We start from the raw sequence: 14,457 nt of genomic DNA, 5'->3' as shown, positions 1-14,457 counted from the left end.
TCACTGCCACCCACACACCACCCCCAGACTGACCCTGAATGTCATTCACACACCGCCCCCAGCCTGACCCTCACTGCCGCCCACACACCAATCCCAGCCTGACCCTCATCGTCGTCCAACACTGCTCCCAGGCTGACACTCACTGCTAACGACATTCCGCCTCCAGCCTGACCCTCACTGCCACCCACACATTGCCCCACAGCCTGACACTCACCGCCGTCCACTCACCACCCCCAGCCTGACCCTCACTGCTGCTCACACAACACCCCCAGCCTGACCCTCAGCATTGTCGAACACCGCTCCCAGCCTGAACCTCAACGCTGCCCACACATTGTGCCACACCCTGACACTCACCACCCCCCCGCCTAGCCATCACCAGCATCCGCACACCACCCCAGTCTCACTCTCACCGGAATCCACATTGCCCCCAGCCTGACCCTCACTGCCATCCACACACCACCCTCAACCTGACCTTCTCCGCTGTCCACACATCGTCCCCAGCCTGACCTTCACCGGCATCCACACATCACCCCCAGCCTGACCCTCGCTGCCATCCACACACCGACCCAGCCTGACCCTTACCACCGTCCACTGTCTGCATACCACCCCAGTCTGACTCTCACCAGAATCCACATTGCCCCCAGACTGACCCTCACTGCCGTCCACACACCGCCCCCAACCTGACCTTCGCCGCCATCCACACATCGCCCCAGGCCTGACCTTCACCGGCATCCACACACCACCCCCAGCCTCACCCTCACTGCCATCCACACACCGACCCAGCCTGACCCTTACTGCCATCCACACACCGACCCAGACTGATCTTCACTGCCACCCAAACAATGCCCCCAAGACTGACCCTCAGCGCCATCCATACACCGCCCCCAGCCTGACTCTCACCACCTTCCAAAGACCGCCCCCAGGCTGGCCCTCACTGATGCCCACACACCGCACTCAGCCTGATCCTTACTGCTACCCACAAACCACCCCATCCTGACCCTAAGCGCCATCCACACACTGACAACAACCTGACCCTCACCACCATCCACACACTGCCCTCAGCCTGACTCTCAGCGCGGTCCACACACCGCCCCAACCTGACACTCACCACCCTCCACACACTAGCCACAGCCTGACCCTCACCACCGTCCACACCCTGCCCCCAGCCTGACACTCACCACCGCTGACACTCCACCCCCAGTCTGAACCTCACTGCCGTCCACACACCACTGCAGCCTGTCCCTCACTGCCGTGCACACACCGCCCCCAGCCTGACCCTTACCACCGTCCACACACCGCCCCCTGCCCGACCCTCACCACCGTCCACACACCGCCCCCAGCCTGACCCTCACCACCATCCACACGCTACCCCCAGCCTGGCCCTCACCGCCCTCGACTCACTGCCCCCAGCTGGACCCTCACCGCCCCCAGCCTGACCTTACCGCCCCAAACCTGACCTTACTGCCCCCAGACTGTCCCTCACCGCCGTCCAACTTTGCCCCCAGCCTGACCCTCACAGCCGTTCAACACCACCCCCAGCCTGACCCTCACTGCCGCCCACACACCACCCCCAGCCTGACCCTCAGCGCCGTCCAACACCGCCCCCGCCTGACCCTCACTGCCGCCCACTCACCGCCCCTAGCCTGACCCGCAGCACCATCCACACACAGCCCCCAACCATGCCCTCACTGACGACCACACACCGCCCCCGTCCTGACCCTCACTGCTGTCCAACACTGCCCTCAGCCTGACCCTCACTGCTGTCCAACACTGCCCTCAGCCTGGCCCTCACTGCTGCCCACATACCACCCCCAGCCTGGCCCTCACTGCTGCCCTAATACCAACCCCAGACTGACCCTCAATCCCATTCACACACTGCCCCAAGCCTCACCCTCAGTACCATCCACACACTGCCCCCAGGCTGACCCTCACTACCACCCACACACCACCCCCAGACTGACCCTGAATGTCATTCACACACCGCCCCCAGCCTGACCCTCACTGCCGCCCACACACCACCCCCAGACTGACCCTGAATGTCATTCACACACCGCCCCCAGCCTGACCCTCACTGCCACCCACACACCACCCCCAGACTGACCCTGAGTGTCATTCACACACCGCCCCCAGCCTGACCCTCACTGCCACCCACACACCACCCCCAGACTGACCCTGAATGTCATTCACACACCGCCCCAGCCTGACCCTCACTGCCGCCCACACACCACCCCCAGACTGACCCTGAATGTCATTCACACATCGCCCCCAGCCTGACCCTCACTGACGCCCACACACCGCCCCCAATCTACCCTCTATATCGGCCACATCCCACCCCACAGCCTGACCCTCACTGCCCCGGACGCACTGCCCCCAGCCGGACCCTAACGCACCCAGCCTGACCTTACCGCCCCCAGCCTGACCCTCACCACTGTCCAACATTGCCATCAACCTGTCCCTCACCACCATTCAACACCACCCCAGCCTGACCCCCACTGTCGCCCACACACCGCCCCCAGCCTGACCCCCACTACCGCCCACAAACCACCCCCAGCCCGACCCTCAGCGCCATCCACATACCGCCACCAGCCTGACCCTCAGCGCCATCCACATACCGCCACCAGCCTGATCCTCAGCACCATCCACACTCCGCCCCCAGCCTGGTCCTCACTGCCGCCCACACACCGCCCTCAGCCTGACCCTCAGCGCCGTCTTCACACAGCCCCAGCTTGACCCTCACCACAGTCTACACACTACCCAAGCATTACCATCGCTGCCACCCACACACCACCCCTAGACTGACCCTCAGTGCCATCCATACACCACCCCCAGTCTGACCCTCGCTGCCGCCCACACACGGTTCTCAGTCTGACCCTCACCACCACGCAAATGCCGTCTCCAGTCTGATCCTTTCTGCCATCCACACATCACCCCCAGCCTGACCCTCGCCGCCGTCTACACTCCATGCCCAGCCTGACCCTCACAGGGTCCCTCACAGGGACAGCGGTGAGGGTCAAGCTCGGGGCCATAAGGTCAGGCTGGGTGTGGTGAGGGTCCGGCTAGGGGCAGTGCGTCTGGGGCGGTGAGGGTCAGGCTGGGGGCGGTAAGGTCAGGCTTGGGGCGGAAAGGTCAGGCTGGGTGCAGTGAGGGTCCGGCTGGGGGCACTGCGTCCAGGGTGGTGAGGGTCAGGCTAGGGGGTGGGGTGTGGTGGAGCAGTGAGGTTCTGGCTGGGGGTGGTGTGTGGACGATGGTGAGGGTTAGTTTGGGGGTGGTGTGTGGGCGGCAGAGAGGGCCAGTCTGGGGGCGGTTGGTGGTTGGCGGTGAGGATCAGGCTTGGATGGTGTTGAATGGCGGTGAGGGTTAGGCTGGTGGCGGTAAGGTCAGGCTGGGGGCGGTAAGGTCAGGCTGGGTGTGGTGAGGGTCCGGCTGGGGGCAGTGCGTCCGGGGCAGTGAGGGTCAGGCTGTGGGGTGGTGTGTGGCGGAGCATTGAGGGTCTGGCTGGGGGCGGTGAGTGGACGATGGTGAGGGTTAGTTTGGGGCGGTGTGTGGGCGGCAGTGAGGGGCGGTGTGTGGATGGCGGTGAGGGTCAAACTGGGGATGGAGTCTGGGCAGCAGTGAGGGTCAGGCTGGGGGCGGTTGTGAATGGCATTGAGGGTCAGTCTGGGGGTGGTTTGTGGGTGGCAGTGAGGGTCAGCCTGGGGGCAGTGTGCGGATGGCACTGAGGGTCAGGCTGGGGGTGGTGAGTGGACGGCGGTGAGTGTCAGGCTGTGGGGCAATGTGTGGGCGACATTGAGGGTCAGGTTGGGAGCGAGGTTGGATGACGGTGAAGGTCAGGCTGGGGGTGGTGTGTGGGTGGCAGTGAGGGTCAGGCTGGGGGCGATATTGAACGGTGGTGAGGGTCAGGCTGGGGTGGTGTGTGGGTGGCAGTGAGTGTCAGGCTGGGAGCGGTATTGAACGGTGGTGAGGGTCAGGCTGGGGATGGTGTATGGGTGGCAGTGAGGGTCAGGCTGGGGGTTTTGTTGGACGGCGGTGAGGGTCAGGCTGGGGGTGGTGTGTGGGCGGCAGTGAGGGTCAGGCTGGGGATGGTGTTGAACGGCGGTGAGGGTCAGGCTGGGGGTAGTGTGTGGGCGGTGGTGAGTGTCAGGCTGTGAGGCAGTGTGTGGGCGACATTGAGGGTCAGGTTGGGAGCGATGTTGGATAATGGTGAAGGTCAGGCTGGGGGTGGTGTGTGGGTGGCAGTGAGGGTCAGGCTGGGGGTGGTGTTGGATGGCGGTGTGGGTCAGGCTGGGGGTGGTGTGTGGGCGGCAGTGAGGGTCAGGCTGGGGTTGGTGTTGAATGGTGGTGAGGGTCAGGCTGGGGTGGTGTGTGGGAGGCAGTGAGGGTCAGGCTGGGGGTGGTGTTGAACAGCGGAGAGGGTCAGGCTGGGGGCAATGTTGGACGGCGGTGAGGGTCAGGATGGGGGCAGTAAGGTCAGGCTGGGGGCGGCAAGGACAAGCTTGAGGGTCAGGCTGGGGGGTGGTGTGTGGACGGCAGTGAGGGTCTGGCTGGGGTCGGTGTTGGACATTGGTGAGGGTCAGGCTAAGGGCAGTGTGTGGATGGCAGTGAGGGCCAGCCTGGGGGCGGTCTTTTGAAGGTGGTGAAGGTTAGGCTGGGGGCAGTGTGTGGACGATGGTGAGGGTCAGGCTGGGGGCGGTGTGTGGACAGTAGTGAGAGACGGCTGGGGGTGCTGTGTGAACAGCATTGAGGGTCAGCCTGGGGGCGGCGTGTCGGCGGTGGTGATTGTCAGGCTGGGGGCACTATGTGGACGGTGGTGAGGCTCAGGCTGGGGACGGTGTGTGGATGGTGGTGAGAGTCAGGCTGTTGGCTGTGTGTGAGCGGCAGTGAGGGTCAGGTGGGGGGCAGTCTTGGATGGCAGTGAGAGTCTGGATGGGGTGATTTGTGGGTAGCAGTAAGGGTCAGGTTGAGGGCGGTGTGTGGGCATCAGTGAGGGCCAGCCTGGGGGCGGACTTTGGAAGGTGGTGAGGGTCAGGCTGGGGGCGGTGTATAGATGGCGCTGAGGGTCAGTCTGGGGGCATTGTATGGGCGGCAGTGAAGATCAGTCTGGGGCGGTGTGTGGATGGCGCTGAGGGTCAGGCTGGGTCGGTGTGTGGATGGCAGTGAGGGTGAGGCTGGGGCGATGTGTGGATGGTGGAGAAGGTCGGGTTGGGGGCGGTGTGTGGACGGCGGTTAGGTTCAGGCTTGGGGCAGTGTGGATTCTGGTGAGAGTCAGACTGAGGTGGTGTGCAGATGGTGGTAAGGGTCAGGCTGGGTCAATGTGTGGATGGCAATGAGGGTCAGGCTGGGTTGGTGTGTGGATGGCAGAGAAGGTCGGGTTGGGAGCGGTGTGTGGACGGCGGTTAGGGTCAGGCTGGGGGCAGTGTGGATTCTGACTGGGGTGGTGTGCAGACGGTGGTACGGGTCAGACTGGGCGTGGTGCGTAGATGCTGGTGATAATTAGGATGAGGGCGGTGAGTGTCAGGCTGTGGGACAATGTGTGGGCAGCGTTGAGGGTCAGGCTGGGAGTAGTTTTTGACAATGCTGAGGGTCAGGCTGGGGGTGTTGTGTGAGCGGCAGTGAGGGTCAGGCAGGGGGGTGGTGAGTCTACGGCGGTGAGTGTCAGGCTGTGGGGCAATGTGTGGTTGGCAGTGAGTGTCAGCCTGGGAGCGGTGTTGGACGACGATGAGGGTCAGGCTGGGGTTGGTGTGTGGCCGGCAGTGAGCGTCAAGCTGGGGGCGTTATTAGACAGCGATGAGGGTCAGGCTGGTGCTGGTGTGTGGGCGGCAGTGAGGGTCAGGCTGGGGGCGGTGTGTGGGAGGCAGTGAGGGTCAGGCTGTGGACGGTGTGTGGACAACAGTGAGGTTCAGGCTGGGGGCGGTGTGTGGGATGGAGTGAGGGTCAGGCCGGGGACGGTGTGTGGACAGCAGTGAGGGTCCGGCTGGGGACGGTGTGTGGGCGGCAGTGGGGGTCAGGCTGGGGGCGGTGTGTGGGAGGCAGTGAGGGTCAGGCTGTGGACGGTGTGTGGGACGGAGTGAGGGTCAGGCTGGGGACGGTGTGTGGACAGCAGTGATGGTCAGGCTGGGGGCGGTGTGTGGGCGGCAGTGGGGGTCAGGCTGGGGACGGTGTGTGGACAGCAGTGAGGGTCAGGCTGGGGGCGGTGTGTGGGCGGCAGTGGGGGTCAGGCTGGTGGCGGTGTGTGGGACGGAGTGAGGGTCAGGCTGGGGACGGTGTGTGGGACGGAGTGAGGGTCAGGCTGGGGACGGTGTGTGGGACGGAGTGAGGGTCAGGCTGGGGACGGTGTGTGGGACGCAGTGAGGGTCAGGCTGGGGACGGTGTGAGGGACACAGTGAGGGTCAGGCTGGGGACGGTGTGTGGGACGGAGTGAGGGTCAGGCTGGGGACGGTGTGTGGGATGGCAGTGAGGGTCAGGCTGGGGATGGTGTGTGGGGTACAGTGAGGGACAGGCTGGGGACGGTTTGTGGGACGGAGTGAGGGTCAGGTTGGGGACGTGTGTGAGACGGAGTGAGGGTCAGGCTGGGGACGGTGTGAGGGACACAGTGAGGGTCAGGCTGGGGACGGTGTGTGGGACGGAGTGAAGGTCAGGCTGGGGACGGTGTGTGGGACGGAGTGAGGGTCAGGCTGGGGACGGTGTGTGGGAGGCAGTGAGGGTCAGGCTGGGGACGGTGTGTGGGACGGAGTGAGGGTCAGGCTGGGGACGGTGTGTGGGAGGCAGTGAGGGTCAGGCTGGGGACGGTGTGAGGTACGGAGTGAGGGTTAGGCTGGGGACGGTATGTGGGAGGCAGTGAGGGTAAGGCTGGGGGCGGTGTGTGGGAGGCAGTGAGGGTCAGGCTGGTGGCGGTGTGTGGGACGGAGTGAGGGTCAGGCTGGGGACGGTGTGTGGGACGGAGTGAGGGTCAGGCTGGGGACGGTGTGTGGGACGGAGTGAGGGTCAGGCTGGGGACGGTGTGTGGGACGCAGTGAGGGTCAGGCTGGGGACGGTGTGAGGGACACAGTGAGGGTCAGGCTGGGGACGGTGTGTGGGACGGAGTGAGGGTCAGGCTGGGGACGGTGTGTGGGATGGCAGTGAGGGTCAGGCTGGGGATGGTGTGTGGGGTACAGTGAGGGACAGGCTGGGGACGGTGTGTGGGACGGAGTGAGGGTCAGGTTGGGGACGTGTGTGAGACGGAGTGAGGGTCAGGCTGGGGACGGTGTGAGGGACACAGTGAGGGTCAGGCTGGGGACGGTGTGTGGGACGGAGTGAGGGTCAGGCTGGGGACGGTGTGTGGGACGGAGTGAGTGTCAGGCTGGGGACGGTGTGTGGGAGGCAGTGAGGGTCAGGCTGGGGACGGTGTGTGGGACGGAGTGAGGGTCAGGCTGGGGACGGTGTGAGGTACGGAGTGAGGGTTAGGCTGGGGACGGTATGTGGGAGGCAGTGAGGGTAAGGCTGGGGGCGGTGTGTGGGAGGCAGTGAGGGTCAGCCTGGGGCCGGTGTGTGGGACGGAGTGAGGGTCAGGCTGGGGGCGGTGTGTGGGACGGAGTGAGGGTCAGGCTGGGGGCGGTGTGTGGGACGGAGTGAGGGTCAGGCTGGGGACGGTGTGTGGGACGGAGTGAGGGTCAGGCTGGGGACGGTGTGTGGGAGGCAGTGAGGGTCAGGCTGGGGACGGTGAGTGGGACGGAGTGAGGGTCAGGCTGGGGACGTGTGTGGGACGCAGTGAGGGTCAGGCTGGGGACGGTGTGTGGGAGGCAGTGAGGTTCAGGCTGGGGACGGTGTGTGGGAGGCAGTGAGGGTAAGGCTGGGGGCGGTGCGTGGGAGGCAGTGAGGGTCCGGCTGGGGGCGTTGCGTGGGAGGCAGTGAGGGTCAGGCTGGGGTCGGTGTGTGGGACGGAGTGAGGGTCAGGCTGGGGGCGGTGTGTGGGACGGAGTGAGGGTCAGGCTGGGGACGGAGTGTGGGAGGCAGTGAGGGTCAGGCTGGGGGCGGTGTGTGGGAGGCAGTGAGGGTCAGGCTGGGGACGGTGTGTGGGACGCAGTGAGGGTCAGGCTGGGGACGGTGTGTGGGACGCAGTGAGGGTCAGGCTGGGGACGGTGTGTGGGACGCAGTGAGGGTCAGGCTGGGGACGGTGTGAGGGATGCAGTGATGGTCAGGCTGGGGACGGTGTGTGGGAGGCAGTGAGGGTCAGGCTGGGGGCGATGTGTGGGAGGCAGTGAGGGTCAGGCTGGGGACGGTGTGTGGGACGGAGTGAGGGTCAGGCTGGGGACGGTGTGTGGGACGCAGTGAGGGTCAGGCTGGGGACGGTGTGTGGGAGGCAGTGAGGGTCAGGCTGGGGTCGGTGTGTGGGACGCAGTGAGGGTCAGGCTGGGGACGGTGTGTGGGACGCAGTGAGGGTCAGGCTGGGGACGATGTGTGGGACGGAGTGAGGGTCAGGCTGGGGACGGTGTGTGGGAGGCAGTGAGGGTCAGGCTGGGGACGGTGTGTTGGAGGCAGTGAGGGTAATGCTGGGGGCGGTGCGTGGGAGGCAGTGAGGGTCAGGCTCGAGGCGGTGCGTGGGAGGCAGTGAGGGTCAGGAAAGGGGTCGGTGTGTGGGACGGAGTGAGGGTCAGGCTGGGGTCGGTGTGTGGGACGGAGTGAGGGTCAGGCTGGGGGCCGTGTTTGTGGGACGGAGTGAGGGTCAGGCTGGCGACGGTGTGTGGGACGGAGTGAGGGTCAGGCTGGGGACGGTGTGTGGGAGGCAGTGAGGGTCAGGCTGGGGACGGTGTGTGGGACGCAGTGAGGGTCAGGCTGGGGACGGTGTGTGGGACACAGTGAGGGTCAGGCTGGGGTCGGTGTGTGGGACGGAGTGAGGGTCAGGCTGGGGACGGTGTTTGGGAGGCAGTGAGGGTCAGGCTGGGGGCGGTGTGTGGGACACAGTGAGGGTCAGGCTGGGGGCGGTGTGTGGGACGCAGTGAGGGTCAGGCTGGGGGCGGTGTGTGGGACGGAGTGAGGGTCAGGCTGGGGACGGTGTGTGGGATGGAGTGAGGGTCAGGCTGGGGACGGTGTGTGGGAGACAGTGAGGGTCAGGCTGGGGACGGTGTGTGGGACACAGTGATGGTCAGGCTGGGGACGGTGTGTGGGACGGAGTGAGGGTCAGGCTGCGGACGGTGTGTAGGACGCAGTGAGGGTCAGGCTGGGGACGGTGTATGGGACGGAGTGAGGGTCAGGCTGGGGACGTGTGTGGGACGGAGTGAGGGTCAGGCTGGGGACGGTGTGTGGGACGCAGTGATGGTCAGGCTGGGGACGGTGTGAGGGACACAGTGAGGGTCAGGCTGGGGACGGTGTGTGGGACGGAGTGAGTGTCAGGCTGGGGACGGTGTGTGGGAAGCAGTGAGGGTCAGGCTGGGGACGGTGTGTGGGACGCAGTGAGGGTCAGGCTGGGGACGGTGTGTTGGAGGCAGTGAGGATCAGGCTGGGGGCGGTGTGTGGTACGCAGTGAGGGTTAGGCTGGGGACGGTATGTGGGAGGCAGTGAGGGTAAGGCTGGGGGCGGTGCGTGGGAGGCAGTGAGGGTCAGGCTGGGGGCGGTGCGTGGGAGGCAGTCAGGGTCAGGCTGGGGGCAGTGTGTGGGACGGAGTGAGGGTCAGGCTGGGGGCGGTGTGTGGGACGGAGTGAGGGTCAGGCTGGGGGCGGTGTGTGGGACGGAGAGAGGGTCAGGCTGGGGACGGTGTGTGGGACGGAGTGAGGGTCAGGCTGGGGACGGTGTGTGGGACGGAGTGAGGGTCAGGCTGGGGACGGTGTGTGGGACGCAGTGAGGGTCAGGCTGGGGACGGTGTGTGGGACGGAATGAGGGTCAGGCTGGGGACGGTGTGTGGGACAGAGTGAGGGTCAGGCTGGGGACGTGTGTGGGACACAGTGAGGGTCAGGCTGGGGACGGTGTGTGGGAGGCAGTGAGGGTCAGGCTGGGGATGGTGTGTGGGACGCAGTGAGGGTCAGGCTGGGGACGGTGTGTTGGCGGCCGTGAGGGTCAGGCTGGGGGCGGTGTGTGGGACGCAGTGAGGGTCAGGCTGGGAACGGTGTGTGGTACGGAGTGAGGGTCAGGCTGGGAACGGTGTGTGGGACGGAGTGAGGGTCAGGCTGGGGACGATGTGTGGGACGGGGTGAGGGTCAGGCTGGGAACGGTTTGTGGGACGGAGTGAGGGTCAGGCTGGGGACGGTGTGTGTGAGGCAGTGAGGGTCAGGCTGGGGACGGTGTGTGGGACGCAGTGAGGGTCAGGCTGGGGGCGGTGTGTGGACAGCAGTGAGGGTCAGGCTGGTGGCGGTGTGTGGGAGGCAGTGAGGGTCAGGCTGGGGACGGTGTGTGGGAGGCAGTGAGGGTCAGGCTGTGGACGGTGTGTGGACAGCAGTGAGGGTCAGGCAGGGGGCGGTGTGTGGACAGACGTGAGGGTCAGGCTGGGGGCGGTGTGTGGACAGCAGTGAGGGTCAGGCTGGGGGCAGTGTGTGGGACGGAGTGAGGGTCAGGCTGGGTACGGTGTGTGGACAGCAGTGAGGGTCAGGCTGGGGTCGGTGTGTGGGCGGCAGTGGGGATCAGGCTGGGGGCGGTGTGAGGATAGCAGTGAGGGTCAGGCTGGGGACGGTGTGTGGGACGGAGTGAGGGTCAGGCTTGGGACGGTATGTGGGAGGCAGTGAGGGTCACTGTGTGGGTGGGCATTCGTGCTGTGTGCTGTTGCAGTCTCCTGAATGGGGAGCAGACTTTGAAAACTCCGAGCCCCAGAAGAAAGGCATTTAATCGATTCACCGAATCATTGATTGTCCGAATGAATTAGTGCCCACCCAACTCGTTCACATAATTGAGGTTCCTCTGTCGGTGGGAACATGATTTGTAAGGGTTTAGAGGAATATGGGCCAGGTGCTGGCAGGTGGGACTAGAATGGGTTGGGATACCTGGTCATCATGGATGGGTTGGCCCGAAGGGTCTGTTTCTGTGCTGTATATCTCTATGACTCTATGACCTTCTAGCCAATTTTGTATCCAAATCTCCCCATCTCCTTGTATTCTATGGTGATGGACTTTTATACCCGTGTGTTATGTGGACTCTTGCTGAACGTCTTTCTGAAGTCCAAGTAAGTGATTTCCATGCACAAAACCATGCTGACTATCCCTAATCAATCTTGTCTTTCCAATTACATGTACATCCTACCCCTTATAAGCCCTTCCAACAACTTGCCTTCTACTGACTACAGCCTCACCGGTCTATAGTTTGCTGACTTTTCCTTACAACCTTTCTCAAATAATGGCACCAGTCTTCCCGCAACTAGTCCAGAACCAGAGGGCATAGGTTTAGGGTGACAGGGTAAAGATATAAAAGAGACTGAAGGGGCAACTGTTTCACACAGAGGGTGGTACGTGCATGGAATGACCTGCCAGAGGAAGTGGTAGAGGCTGGTACAATTGCAACATTTAGGAGGCATTTGGATGGATATATGAATAGGAAGGGTTTGGAGGGATATGGATTGGGTGCTGGCAGGTGGAACTAGATTGGGTTGGGATATCTGGTCAGCATGGATGGGTTGGATGGAAGGGTCTGTTTCCATGTTGTACATCTCAATGACTCTGACTCTAAATGGCCAGTTTCCACACCACAGTGACTCTACGGGAAACCCATTTGGACAGGTACCTCATAGGAAATGTTTGGATACATGTGGACCAAGGGGAGGCAGGTGAGATTACCTCAGTTTGGAATTATGTTTGACATGGATTGATTGGATCACAGGGTCTGTTTCCATGCTACATAACATTACGACTCTAATTCTTGCTATCTCTGCATCCCTCCCTCTTCACATCTCTCCCTATCTCTGTCACCTCACCCAGCCTCACAACTCTTCCTTATCTTCCAAGTTTGTGAGAAGATTTGTAGCTCGGGTGATCGTTGTTGTGGTTCTGTTCGCCGAGCTGGGAATTTGTGTTGCAGATTTTTGTCCCCTGTCTAGGTGACATCCTCAGGGCTTGGGAGCTTCCTTTGAAGCCCTTCTGTGATGTTTCCTCCGACATTTATAGTGGTTCAGGAACTGACAACCGGAAGCGGCAGAGACAGGCCACTATAAATACAGGAGGAAAAATCACAGAAGCGCTTCACAGGAGGCTCCGAAGCACTGAGGATGTCACCTAGACAGGGGACGCAACGTCTGCAAGACAAATTCCCAGCTCGGCGAACATCTTCCTTACCTCTAATAATTCCTTTCCAGCCTCAGACACCTCCCTAATTATAATCCCCTCCAGTCTCTGAAAGTTGTGCTATATGTGCCTTTCTTTGATTCCAGTCTTGAGGATATCCCATTTTTATTTCTCACTTGATGACGGCCCTTTCAGATTCCTGCATCGAGCTCCAGAATTTCCTCCTAAACCGCTCCATCTCACTTTCCTCCCAAACACATTGACCAATCATGTGTCATCTATTCTACTATCATTTTTTCTGACCTGGTTTCAAAGGTGGCCGGTCATATTCCTATATTAAGTTTGTTGAGGTTTACAGCAAAGAAATAGGCTCTGTGGGCCATTGAGTCTGTGCCAGTAAAGAAAACTATAACCAAACTATCCTGATCCATTTTCCAATACACAGTCATTGGCAGCATCTGTCTTGGTATCACAGTGTGCACCGAAATGTGTCTTAAATGCTGTTGGGAATTCTGTGTCTCCCACACTCACAGACCCAGGTTTAGTGCAACTGTTGCTCGATGATGACATCACCCACAGGAACACAGAGCAGCTGGGTCTGTGCAAACCAGAGATAGCCCACACATTGGGAAGGATGGCAGGGTCCCTGAGAGGGGGCACAGGGTATTTACCAAGATGGTTCAAGGAATGGGGGATTGTAGTAGCATGTTTTGGATATTATTTTACATTAGTCATTGGCATGATATAGTTGTTGCTGATACATTGGGTCGATAATATCGATCTACAATAGATGGACTCTCCTTCCCAACCTCTCCCCTTGCCTGGGCTGGGTTAACCTTCAGGTTAAACCACCACCAGTCATCTCTCCCTAATGAGAGAGCAGCCCAATGGTCTGGTAGGACATTACTGACTTTGCCTCTTACACAGTGATGTCACTGTATCTCGGGGGTAGAGAGAGGGAATGCTGAATGTGGTGGATGGGACACCACTCAGGCACACTGCTTTGTCATGGAGGATGTTCCCTTTCTTTAACATTGCTGGGGGGGGGGGGCACTGATGTAGGTGAGTGGACACTGTTCCAACACAACCCTGATGTGTGCCTTATAGAGAGCAAACAGACATTGGGGAATCAGGGGTTTGGAGAAACTGAGATTGTTCTCCTTGTAGCAAAGGAAATTGAGGGGAGCTGTGACAGAGGGGTTTACAAAAGTTACCCGTTATAATAATAAACCTTACACCCATCAGCTCATTATACAAGGGGTACAGGACACATTGAAGGTGTGGGGAGAACTATTGAGAGAATGGGATGATTTAAAGGAGAACTTTTATGCAGTAAATGGGATTGAGCTGGAACACAATGTTCACGCACAATGTGAATATCCAGGTCCTGATGAATTGAGTAAGAGTTTGGCGTTACAGTTGCTGAGATTACCATCTGAATACCCACCTGTGGTATCCTGTAATACAAGTTTATAAAATCCATCACTGTCAGTTCAGGTTAGAAACTCACACCATCCCCTCCTCCTGGCCCAGGATGACTGGACACATTACCCCTTGTGGAGGACAGCAGTTAGTTCAGGGGGAAATCTATGTGGGTTTCTAGGAGTTTCCACCTTGGGACTTCATGTGACTGAACAGGGCACATCTTTCATAGATGGGACAGAATGATCCAAGAGTCAGTGAGATGTGGAGAGCAGGATTTCCTTCCTTTTCTTTCCTTCCATGCTGCCACTGTGCCTCATCAATAAGACATGGGGGGGGGGGGGGGGGGGGGGGGGGGGGGGGGGGTGAAAGGCTCATGCAGCTCGATGGGCAAGTTGTCTCCATTCTGACCAATGGGCAGCAAGCTCCTCCCAGTCATCTCATAGATTCTCACGATAAACAGAGCAACACTGCACGCTTCCCATTGCCCAGGATTCCCAGTAAACGGTTAGAAGAATGGGGGGTGGGGATATCTGTCAGAAAAGGCATAACTGTAAAGGTCTAAGAGGATTGTGAAGTGAGAGAGATGCACAGGAGAAGGGGGCAACAAGTTGCCAGATGGTGTATAATTTGGGAAAATGGGAAGTTGGTCATTTTGGAGGGGATAATAAAAGAACAGAGTGCTATTTAAATGATGGAAACTGTAGAAAGTTGCACCACAAAGGGACCGGGAGGCAATTGTGCAGGAAACACAGGAAGCAGCAGATTCTGGGTCAGTCACGGAATCAAGGGTTCTGTTTCAGATTCGTCAAGTTTAAGGTAACACCGACACGGGTAAGGGGTTTCAGTAACAATGGAGCTG

The sequence above is a fragment of the Chiloscyllium plagiosum genome, unplaced genomic scaffold (genome assembly GCF_037043375.1).
Source record: "Chiloscyllium plagiosum isolate Xiang-an unplaced genomic scaffold, Cpla_swu_hap1 HiC_scaffold_45, whole genome shotgun sequence".
NCBI lineage: Eukaryota > Metazoa > Chordata > Chondrichthyes > Orectolobiformes > Hemiscylliidae > Chiloscyllium > Chiloscyllium plagiosum.
The sequence above is the reverse complement of the archived record's forward strand: the minus strand, read 5'-3'. Positions refer to the sequence as shown.